At 37.5% G+C, this 13,006-nt stretch overlaps 1 protein-coding gene across 1 annotated transcript in view; it reads left to right on the top strand.

Moving 5' to 3' along the window:
- LOC306844901 (transmembrane protein 198) overlaps positions 1-13,006 on the top strand; it is a 22,813-nt gene continuing 9,807 nt past the window's right edge. The window contains exon 1 of the mRNA XM_079377329.1: positions 1-403. The gene's annotated coding sequence lies outside the window, so the exon portion shown is untranslated. The remainder of the gene's footprint in view (positions 404-13,006) is intronic.

A 13,006-nucleotide genomic window follows, 5' to 3' on the forward strand; every position in this document is an offset into this window, starting at 1 on the left:
AGACTCAGTGTGAGTGGGTAACAGCAGTATTTATGTGTTTCGGCATCTTTTTGATCAGTGACTGTCATTCTTCTGAAGTCACTGCAGAAGTTGGTATAATGTAGATCCTGTAGATGCCTGATGACTCGTTCACAGATGCAAAGCAATAGTCGGTGCGTGGACTAATTGGCAGCACCCACGACCAACGAAAAGCCGACCGGAATCGAAGGAACCTCGGGAAGATCACCGGAGCTTTTTGTCAAGACAAACAAGTGCTTTGTATTCCCTATAGAGCTCAAGTGTGCAAGGCTGGATCGATAGGACTGGAATGCTGCTGTTTCGCCGGAGATTAGACTGTCGGACGAGCGAAGCCGAAGCACGGGACCGGGATCTGGGAGAAGCAAGATGCTGAACCGCGATCAGGGTGAGCGCATATGCCCACGTCTTGGCGCTTTGTTCAGAATAATGTTATGATCAATCGCGGCGTTGGTTTATACACGTTGACACTGGTTTATGCAAAAGTCACGCGTGTCAGTGCAAATGGCTGTAGCATAGGGGGATTTGTTTTGCCTGTAATGAACGCGATCATATCAAGAAAATTATGTCGTGGCCTACTTCGCTTGTCTCATCAGCACACACTCCAGATGAGTTTAATGCATGAGATTTTGTAGTCTATTTACAAGATCAGATGTTGTGACAACGGTATGGTTTTCCGCAGTCCGTCTCTGTGTATTACCTCTATTCATTTACGCGCAATAACGCACGGAAATCTCCTTGCATGTGTGTTCATACCTGCAGGTAAAGTGAACATGACTTTTTGTTGGATGTATGTGAGTGTTATATAGTTATATGAAATATAGTTATACATTATAGTTGTATGAAATTCATGATATTTTAGTACATCACCATATTTAACATAATTTTCTTGCTCCTGATAATATATAATATAATAAGGGAGGATTGGGAGATACATCATACACTTTTCTTTGGCATTTGGAACCAAAAACAGTTAGTTTTTTTTAAAACTGAAACATTTCTTGAATTCTGAGATTGGACAATGGTTTTTAGTTCCCTCAATGGTTCTCAAATATGCATTTATGGACTGTTCAAAAAAACTTTGACAGTGTAATTCAGATCTATTATCAAGCGTTACTACAACACCACAACTACTAAACATACATACAGTGCGAAACAGTAGGTCCAGTGTTGTCCGATTCCTAATTGCATTCGCTTATGAACTGGTTCTTTTCAGTGAATTCAAAAAAGAGAGCACAAGCAGTGCAGTCCGATTCAAACTAATTCAAAATTTACTTGATTCTTTTGAAATTATTTATGAAATTTACCAGCTATTTCTGAGTAAAAAAAAATATCTACACTGTATTTTTTACAGTATATAGATCTCTAGAATGCTTGATTCTGATTTAGTTTTTTGACACATTTTGCAGTAACATTTCTGAATGACAGCTCTGCGAAAGTGAAATGAGAGCTAGTATCATTAAATTCCTTACAATTCTCTTTGATTTTATATTTACAAACAGTGATTTTTCCAAAGAAGACTCTGTGATCTTGATCAGTGTCCTGTACTGTACACGTATATATTCTTGATCTCCAAAAGAACATGGTTATGTCACTAGTGCCTTATCCTGATATGTCATGTTCACTAGTTTTTTGCATCGTCTTATCACCATGTCCTCCTCTGATCCCATCAGTGTTCTCATGCATTGGAGACTTTGTTGGTGCATGCTATGATAAATGTACCAAAACATACTATATCAAGTCTGTTAATCAACAACAACACACATGCACACTGGCATTTGTCTTTCTAAACCGTCTGTTACATTCTCACAATCATTGTGGCGATCCAAGAAAATTGTAGAATTTTGCTTTAAATAGTTGATGGCTGCCAGCACGTGCGCTGACAGTTTTATTTGTGTCATTTGGCCTTTAGCCTTTATGGATGTTTCCCAGAAACATCTGGTATTGGCACATGTCACCCATCGATTGCAGTGGTACAGTATAGCAGCAGTGGCACAGTGCAAATGATGCCCCCAGGGCAGTCCCCATCATTTGTCCTGCATGTCAGCACACGCGTCGAATCAGAGTTAATTCATCATGGCTGGAGAGACTGTTCCTGTTGAGACCGCATCACATTTAGCAGAGCTCTCATGTGACACCAACAGATTTGAATGTGTATGATTGGAACTCGTGATTGCTATGCTTAGGTTACTATGATTAGTACCTGGCATGTTATCGATAATGCTTTGTTCTGCTCTGCTGTTAGATGTTAGCATAATTAATGTTGATAAATGATTAATTTATATTGATTTGGCTTGCCAACACAGACATCAGATAAGGGATCACACTCAAGTGAGGAAGCTTCAATACATGCGTGCCATTTCAGTCAATGCAGTGGTCAAGTGAAATCAAAGAATGAATGTGGTGTGACGTTATTTCAAACAAAATCAGGCATATAACGAAGTTTTGCCAAAGCAAACTTTCCAGAAAAGTTCACTCCGGCTAGTAAACACTTTAGAACTAGTCTGCTGAAAAGGTGTTTCGAACAACTTTTTACCCGAATGAAAATAACTTTGCTGTGAGTCAGAATTGCACAGATTTTCCAGTAGATTTGCCTATTGGCAATAGACAATAGACCTTTTTGCCTGGGAAATTTTAAATAAGTTTTCCTAATGTGAGCGCACCTTTAGTCTTCATTTTTGTACAACCCATTACTTTTCAAAGATTGGAAGCATTTAACCGAAACACATGTTGCTCATGTAACAGTTGTTTGTACCATCATAATTTGATGCATATTGCTGCAGATATTGATGTGGTTTAGCTCGGTTTACCCTGGCTCAACTTCCATGGACACAGAAACAGAGAAAAGTATTTTCCCCGGATGGACTGTATGATGAACAGACAGATCCATTGTCCTGCAGGCCTCTAGCTGGTTGGTCACATCTGAGTCTTTCCTCCTCACTTGTGTGTGCCACATGGGGATCCCTTTGTTCCATGTGCAAATCACCCAAAGACTTGCATTCTTTTGATGTCCACCAACTCTAACAAATATATGACTCACAGCCCATCTTATAGTGGGAAAACACAGATTTCAAGTTAAATTTGATCATAAAAAGCAATCTGAGCACAAAGGAAAAATGAACTCATTGCTTTGTTTTAAGAAGTCCCAATCAGTCTGAATGTTTATCCCCATGTTATTTAACAGTTGTATTGGTTGCAGAACAGATTATGTGGTAATTTCTGCGTGTTAGTGAAATGGGTGCTTGAGGATTTGTGTACTTCGCATTACAGGGTAATAATGAACAAAATGATGGAGTGAAATGGTGTGTGCAGCGAAGTCACAGGTGGTTAGGTGGAGCCAGTCCATAAACTCTGAACGAACACGATAGTAGAGAGCTGGAAAGACTGAGAGGTGCTATGGAGTTGGTGCTGAAGAAAAGACAAAAGCGTACAGAGAGGGTGGAGGGCGGTGAGGTCATAATACTAATAATCCATTCAATACAAGCCACATGTACTGCAGAATCTTATTAAATACCATTGTGCACACAAACACTTGTTAAACTAGCATCACACTTGCATTGTCACCATTGTGTTGTTATGAAAACTGTTACTTGTTATTGGATGGGACATTTCTGGAACTAGTTTGTTCATTCTAAATAGTCATTCATGAAATAATTATATGGACATGGGTAGGCAGCATGTGAATACAAGGCTTTGTGGGATGAAAGTGCAGTCAGTTTCAAAAGTTGAGAATCTTAGTGTAGATTATTCGGGCCAATAGAACATTGAAAATACATCTTTCTATGAACATCAGAGAACTTAAAGGAATCGTTTACCCAAAAATGAAAATTCGGTCATTGTTTATTAACCCTAACCATCATTTATTCCAAAACTAAGAGGATATTAAAAATATATTTTGAGAAATGAGATTGGTGGTCACCAAAAGTATTCAAAATATCTTTTGTGTTCCACAGAAGAAAGAAATGCATACAGGTTTGAAAACATGACAGGGTGTTAAAATTACTTTATGGGTGAACTGTCGCTTTAAGAAATCAAAACTGTACTGGAATAGACTCCATAATGTCTATTCTTTATAGCCTTGTTTTGATTTGTATAACAGAAATATGGTGTCTCTCCGATTAAGGTCCATTAAGGTGATGCTTTGCTTGGCAAGAATCAAATTATTCACATCCTTTTTCCGGCTATATGTTATTTTTTTGCATGCAATAAAATAACCTGTTGTGGAGCAGAATAATTTCAGTCTGATTCAGATTTGATGGAAAAACCTTAAATAAACTGAATACGTCAGGGATCTGATGTCCTTGTGTTTATTAGACTAGTAGCATTCCCATCTAAGGCCTGTCATCACTGATCAAGTCTGTTTACTACAAAACTCTTCCCTAGCTGGCTGTGATATTCAGTGGTCTGAGCAATGCCATAACTTATTTGTGTGGAGTTGTTGTAGAATAGGCACAAAAGCTTTTGTTTTGCTCTCTGTCAGAGCCAAGCATTGTAGTGAAATCTGGTGTGGTAATCTGAGGAAAGCCGATTTTTTTCCTTTCGTGTCAGGTAGATTTCATGTGCGTTGAATCTGTAACCTCACCCTGTTGGCCTGGAATGATCCGGTTTAATCCTTTTAGTATTGCCTCTGGACATTCATTTGACGACCAGATATTAAATTTAACACATTGTCCATCATTGTTACTTTTAAGGATAAAGTTGCCACCAAAATGGACACATGTTTGGGCCTGGATAGCCATGAATCGGTATAAAGAAAATGCATAAAATGCAAAACTTCTAATATTATCAACATATTTCCAGGTGATTCCAGCCCACAGTAAGCATTTGTTTTGCACGTGAGTCTCTCTTGTTTTATATTGATGTGACCTCTTTTGTTTTTTTTAAACTGTAATTGGCCTCACGTGACCATCCCTGTGTGTCCGATTACAACTATGACGCCAGAGCAACCTGAATTCAATCCAGAAGTCAATACAGAGGTTTCTGTAATGACAGATGTTTTCATTACCAGTGGTAGTTCAATGAGAGATTAGAGTGATAGTTAAAAGGAATATTATATGCTAGTCTGCTGTATTTGTTTGTTTGTTTTGGTTTGTGTATTTGCTTGTTGATTTGTTTTTTGTTGTTTTATTTAATATTTTTGTTTTGTCAAGATAGTTATTTATTTTTTTAACTATTTACATCTGTGGCATTTGCTTTGAAGTTGTCTTTGTTGTTTTGATGCAATGTGTTTCCTGTAGACTGAGCCATGTGGTATCAAGACTATGACCTCACTGGAGCCTTGTCGTGCTGGGAGGCCCAGAGTTTGGTGGTTTGAAACTACAGCAGGAGTTGCACTTCCTTGTCATTCAGAGAGAAAAGTTATTGTTGTTAAAATAAGTTCTTGTCCACGTTCATGCATTTTGGTCCAATTTGTTAAACTAAGTCTGAAGAGTTGTGAAATGTTTCATCTGACTCCATTTTCTACGTCAGCAGATACTGCAGGCGACACATGAACAGAATGAGCAGTGCATGACTGATCCATTATGAAGGAGTTATGCAAGAGAGGGTTCCATCTCTTACTCTTCCCTACACACACTTTCACTCTCACTCTAATCAATTGTTCTATTCTTCACAATGTATTCCCCTCTCAGTCTCTACACTATTTAAAAATCACCACTGTCTTTTCCTCTCTCTTGTTTTGCTCGTAGCCTTTCATCAATCTCGTTTTTTCCTCCTCTTTTTTTTTATTCCGTTCTCTCTATTCTCTACCCACCGTTCTTCCTCTGGTGTTGTTCCAGGCTCACTCACACATGCACACACACATTCACTCACACTGATCTTTTCCGGAGTGGAATTCTGTAACTCCACGCTGGGTGTTTGGCAGTGTCCAAACCGCAATGGGATGAGAGAAAAACAGCCCCTACAGGGTTTGGACGAGACAGCAGACTATTTTAGTCGCAGGCTGTGCCAAAGAGCACCTTCCGATTCATGAAAATAGGAAAATCTGCTAGTGGTGGATTATTGTTATGCTGGTGGTGTGTTGGGTGCTATCTAGACAATGTGTGAATGAGACTGTGCTTCCATGTCTGTGCAAATACGATACAGACTGTTTGTATGTGTTTTTAAATTTATTAAAACTGAGAAAATGTGTGAATGTTTGTGTAAGCAAAAGATAAGAGTGGTGGGGTGTAGTTTTTAGCATCTTTGTGAGGATATGATTGAAGTTTACTGCTGGACAGATGCTTTTCTGACATTTTGCAACACACCAAGACCAGAACACAGTACTGGAACAAAACCGAGAGTGCGAGTCCAGGAAGTATGCATTCATGAGGAAAAACTGGATAGAAAGTTGGAAGAGAAACAACTCTGGAGGCTAGATAAGATATGTAATACAATATGAGAAAACTATGATCTTGTTGAAGGGTGATGCATCAGACTAGAACTCTGTGCTCCGATGAACATACACACTGTTCAGCCCATCAGCCAAATTATTCAGAAATTGAATGCTTTCCAAACACGACACTGCCTAAAGCACGCACACACATACTCGCAATATTATCTGTAGCCAACGCATGCTGACGCTGCTGTAGGTGGGTTACTTCATAGATGATTGGTGTTGGGCGTGGGTGACTAAGGGAGTCGTGAGAGAACGTAGCCCACAGACAAGGCCCTGCTGCTGGGTAAGACAGGACAGCTTGTAGGGGGTGTAGCAGGTGGTGCCGGATCTGCTTCTGCAGTCAAATACCACTCACATAGTGCCACTCATTCAGTACATCATCAATCACGTACAAACAAATGACTAACATAGTTATTCATGTGTGAATCATTCTGGGATCATTTGCCCATTTGGCTTTCAATGGGGACATATTCCAGTATTGACTGTTATTATTTAAAAAAAAAATATGATATTCTACACTTTTCTACACTATAATATCATTAATTATCCAATGACAGTAACTTATCTGGTTGGCATTCCAACATAATAGGTGGCAATATTGCACTTTAAAGCTAGTTGCCACCTGTCATTAAAATGGGAAGAAGTCAAAGATAAATTTGACTTTATAGAAACATTTATTTATTTAAATGTTGTATCACTCTGGGTAAAATATGGACAAACTCATCAATTGGGTTGTTTTGAACCAGCGGTTGGGTTACTACCCAGAAGGTTGGGTTAAACATTTAACACAACTGCTGGGTTTGTCCATATTTCACCCAGCATTTTTTAGAGTGTTTACTATATATCGCAATAACATGTTATGGTGAATTCTTTTGGCCAGAATAATGTGTAATGAAAACCTGATATCATGACAATCCTGCTTTGCATTATATCATATTTTTCCCTGTATACATGTAAGTTATTTTGATTTACATGATTAAGTTAGGCCTTCTCTGACGTTTAGTATTAAAGGGATAGTCAACTGAAATTTCTGTCACCATTTACTCACCCTCAAGTTGTTTCAAACCTGTATGAGTTTGTTTCTTCTGTGGAACATAGGACAATGTTTTAAAAATGTGGGGGACCAGATATCAAAATATCTTATAGTGTACAGCAAAAGAAGGAAATTTATGCAGGTTTGGAACAGCTTGAGGGTGAGAAAATGACAGAATGTGCATTTTTGTGTGACCTATCCCTTTAAATAAATTTTTCCAACTGTATCTTTAAGACTTGTTAATAAACTCTGTGTGGCAATGTAGTTCACGCTGTCACTCATCAGAAAAGAGCTAGTTGCTGAATAGGCGCTGATTTGAGATGTGGGAAGTAATATGTAAATGTGTTCATGGTTTTAAAGTCAATAACGTGACAAATTCTAAATGACAAATTTTTGTTGCATAGTTTTCATAAATGGCCTTTCCAGACTAGGGAGGGAGTGATTTGTGACTATTGTCATATGCTGAGTGTATCAGCAGAGTATATCAATGTCTTTTATTTCAAAGAAGCTAGAAAATTATTTTTTCCCAAAATGTTCCCTTTAAACATTTTCTTTTCTGTGTTAAGTGGAAAGGTATAAACTTTAACTCTTTGATGTTAAATGTTGCATCTCCTCTGCCTGTTGGATGTTACACTTTTTTTTTTTTAATGGTAAAGACTGGACTATATCAGTTCACCAAAAAAATGATGGGAATGGAAGGGACAACAAACAAAACAAAGATATTTAATCTCATTGAGTTCTCAGCTTTAACATACAGTGGTGTAAGATAAATTGAATGTGTTATCTGAGATAGAATGGACCGGGTGGCTAATGTTGGACCAGCTGCTGATGAATCATAGTGTTTGTCAGTAATCTGATTATGTTGTTGCTCTGGTGGACAGATAAATACAAGAGTGTGAATGTGAGGTAACTCGAAGTGCGTTAAGGTGAGAAACAAAGGCACAGGTGTCCAAATCCACTAAAACACCTCCAGGGAATGAAGATGGGGGACGCTAAACCTCTCAGTTTAAATGGAAAGAAGTGCAAGTTGAGGTAAATGACCGCAGATGGAAGTAATTAATGATTATTACAGAAGAACAGCAAGGAAGGAAGAACAAAATACAGTTGGAGGCTAGGAGCTCAGCAAAAGGAAGGCAAACAGAAACAATAGGATAGATTGAAGCCAGACAAACCTAACAGCTGTGTCAGATTATGTTACCATATTTGCAAGTGTCCATCCCACTGGCTAACAACAGGCAGGGCAAGACTCTCCAGAGGTCATGATATCAGCACTACCAATAAAGAGTTGTTTTCTGTTTGAATGTGGTCATCCCTGTGACCTCAGGTAACCTCTGTATAAGTGACAGATTCAGAATTCACAGTTTGACTCATTTCACCGTCACCAGAGACCAGTGGAAGAATGGAGATAACTCAGCGGTTTGTTTTTAGCTTTGCACTAGAGAAAAAATAAGGATAAAATTGCTGAAGACAAAAGGCTCTTATGCTTCCCAAGGTGCATTTATTTGATCAAAAATACATAAACTTTGCCATAACAACAAAAAAAACCTAAATTTTAAACAGAAGAAATTGATACTTCAATTTAAAATCAATTTCTTCTGTTTAAAATGTAGTTGTTTTTTTGTTGTTGTTATGGCAAAGCTGAATTTAGCAGCCATTACTCCAGTCTTCAGATACTGATTTAGTGCTCAAGTAACATTTTTTATTAATATCAATAGGGGTGAGCGATATGACCGAAATCTTATATCACAATATGAGTAATTTTATTTTACGGTAACAAGATATATCACAATATGGTTATTTTTGCTTTGAAGGTCTTTAGGATAACACAATTTTTGCTACCATAGAAATTGTATAATTTTTGTCACCAGTGCCATTATAAGAAATAAAACTAATACGATCCTAAATAAAAAAAAAAAAATAAAAAAACCTCAGTAAACAATCAGCGATTAAATGGGAATAAGAAACTAATTGCAATAGGACAAAAAGTACAGTAGAAATGTTTTATGACAATTATGTAAAAGGATTTACTGTCGCTTTTTTGATCAATTCAATGCATCCTTGCTGAATAAAATTGATTTCATTTGATCCCAAATCTTTGAATGTATATATTTAAAATAAATGTATGACAATTAATATATTTTTTAATTATTTCTTATCGTCTTTTTTTAAATATGTAAACACTGTTAATTTTCTAGTGTGTAAAGTGCTTGTAAAGGGAATTATGGCAGTCTTTGAAAGCTTTTTACTTTCAGCACGTTTTGAAGGGCCCTCCTGAGGGAGTTGTACACACTTCTGTATAAAACAAATGGTGTTTGATGGTATTGCCACTTGAAACGCCTTTTACAGAGTTTTTAAAAACCTGCCACAGTCTGTGATGGCTTACATACATTATTCAGAATTCCTAATTCATTACAAACTGCAGTAGTTACCATGAGTCACTTTACATCCTCGCAGCCTCTTTCACATTTCACTTTCCGTTAAATAAATGCCAGTCTGCTGAGTAAAACATAAAATCATCTCTCTTCCCCAAACATTTTTCCATGTCAGTCTCCATCCTCTTAGGTTAGTGTTTAGGAGAGAAGTAGTGTATGTTTGTGCAAGCATGAATGAGGGTATGGTGGCCAGTTTATTTTAGTTCCTCAGGTTGAGATGATGATGCTACAGCAACACTTAGAAAAGCCCCACAAGCTAGAATACCTCTGATTGGCTCCTGGTCTGTTGCTATGGAGGGGGAGGCTGCCTTTTCTATTGGTTAATACCGCCTGGCCCTGAGCTGGTAAGCTTTGCATCTTTTCATTGTTATGGTCACAGACAGGAAGTGGAAGGTCATTATTGTTGGACGTCTGACTGCATAGGGTGATCTATTGATATATAATGAGGAAAACATGGCTGTATTTCTCTCTGTGCTGGATTGCAGTTTAGTTTGGCAGGGATTCTCTGCCACGTGGGGGTTGGCGTAAACTGAGCTTTGATTATCCCCAAGTTAAAGATAATTACTATTATTTTGTGTGACAGAGCACAGCGGGGGATATAATAGGGAGAGAGCTTAACCGAATGAAGAATGTTCTCACGTTCAACTCGGACTGGCTTCAGGGGAATTATGGGCTAGGGATATACAGCACTATAGTTTTGTAATCTACTCCTTTTCAGAATGACTAGTTGACTAGTCTGTCTTGAGGAATCCCTGTATAATTAAGTTGGTTTAGGGCCATGCCCACCAGATCAGATGTATTTCGTAGAATGTGTTTAGAAACAGCACAGATGTACATAACACTGCAGAAAGAAAAAGGAAAGCAGCACAGCTTTTATGGCTGTTGTGGCATAAAGTTTAAAGATTAGGGTATAACACCCTAAAATCCATTTTTTTTTAGCTTTTAATTCACATCCTTTAAATTGCAGCGCCTGAAGTATTAAAGATAAAACTAACATTTATATATAAGTGACTTGATTCAGTCAATAAATTATTGTTACTATTCAACTATAGAAGTCAACTGATTGCAATAGCAATGAATTTAAAAAATGAATTCAAATGAATTTTAGTATAGTTCATTGCAAATTCAAAGGATTTTATGTTCTTAATGGCTGTTTTATTATAACTCATGGTTGCAATTAATTGAAATGAACTGTTTAAAAAGAACCACTACTGGTTAAGAGTTCTGACACATCACTATTTTTCACTGCAATGTCAAAGTGCATTTGCATAAATTAAAGAGATGGATAAAGAAAAAGTAGAAGAATTAGAAGAACTGATGTTGTCTGAGTTTCTATAGTAAACAGTGCCAGAACAATTGCACCGCTGTCAGAGGAGAAGTGGCCATTGATTAGATTGCGATCATTTAGAGAAAGAATACCTGACCGCAGAACAGTTATTAGGCATCCTTAAGCACACAATGAACCACAACTATGTGACAGAGGAGAGGGGCATGACTGAACAAGCGGTGGAGGTGAGGAAGTGAGTGGGGGAGATAAAGAAAGCGAGAGAATGAAAAGTAAAGCAGAAAATAAATGGAACGCAAATTCTGTGAGTAAGTTATGGCCTTCTATGTCAGTAGTGTCATATGGATATATTTGTTTAATAAAAGTAGCCTTACATGACCCAAAATCCTTTCCAAGATGCCTCACACACAATAGTTAAGTTCAAGGGAAAGGGTAAACAGAAAGAGAGGGAGAAAAAGAAAACAAGAACATGAGATTCTCTCACCTCTTCTCTGTTATGGATTGGGAGTGGAGGGAGTATAATTCTAAACCTGTAAAACTTGAATACTGTGCTAGAAATAGGCCTAGCTAATTGTTGTACAAGGGAGGGTTTTTACGTTTGATTTTATATATTTCTACATAGCAAATCTGCTTTATAACATCCAAAAATGTAAAAAATAATTCAGCAATTTATTAAAATTGGGATATACAGGATAAATCTTGCATTACCTGCATACATCAAATAAAGCAGTATGTGCACTTTTAGAAAAAAAGTACAAAAGCAGGTAATTAGGTATGTAGTTAGGTACTAAAAAGTACACTTTAGATATGATGTACATTTAAGGTACCAACATAGACCCTTTAGGTATAAAGGTGTACCTTTTGAAATGGTACTGGCACCAGTGACCGCTTTTGTGCCCTTTTTTTTTTTCCAGAAAGTGTACTGTAATCTTAGCTGCATAATTGTTTATATCATAACATGGAAACTGTGTCATCACACAAGCTGGATATATATTATATCCAACTTAATACGCGTGCATACAGTACACTCACATAAAGCAATATACTGGTGCATCTCAGAAAATTAGAATATGGTGAAAAAGTAAAAAAAAAATCTTGTAACGTATTTCAAAAATTGAAACTTTCATATATTTTAGATTCATTACATGTAAAGTAAAACACTTCAAAAGTTTTTTTTTTTTTTTGATAATTAGAGCTTACAGCTAATGAAAGTCAAAAATCAGTATCTCAAAATATTAGAATATTTACATTTGAGTTTCAATAAATGACCATCCCTACAGTATAAATTCCGGGTATCTCTTGTTCTTTGAAACCACAATAATGGGGAACACTGCTGACTTGGCAATGATCCAGAAGACGATCATTGACACCCTCCACAAAGAGGGTAAGTCACAGAGGGTCATTACTGAAATATATGCTTTGATACTTTGATACAGCACTCCTTGAACAGCCACCCCGCTGTTCAAGGAGTGCTGTATCAAAGCATATTAAGTGCATAGTTGACTGTAAGGAAGAAATTGGTTAGGAAAATGTGCATAAGCAACAGGGATGACCACAAGCTTGAGAATAAAGTCAAGCAAAGCCTATTCAAACACTTGGGAGAGCTTCACAAGGAGCGGACTGAAGCTGGAGTCAGTGCATCAAGGGTCACCACGCTCAGACGTCTTCAGGTAAAGGGCTACCAAGCCACTTCTGAACCAGAGACAACGTCAGAGGCATCTTACCTGGGCTGTGGAGAAAAAGAACTGGACTGTTGCTCAGTGGTCCAAAGTCCTCTTTTCAGATGAAAGTAAATTTTGCATTTAATTTGGAAATCAAGGTCTGGAGTCTGGAGGAAGACTGGAGAGGCACAGAATCCAAGCTGC

Source organism: Barbus barbus (genome assembly GCF_936440315.1).
Source record: "Barbus barbus genome assembly, chromosome: 25".
In the NCBI taxonomy this organism is placed as follows: Eukaryota; Metazoa; Chordata; class Actinopteri; order Cypriniformes; family Cyprinidae; genus Barbus; species Barbus barbus.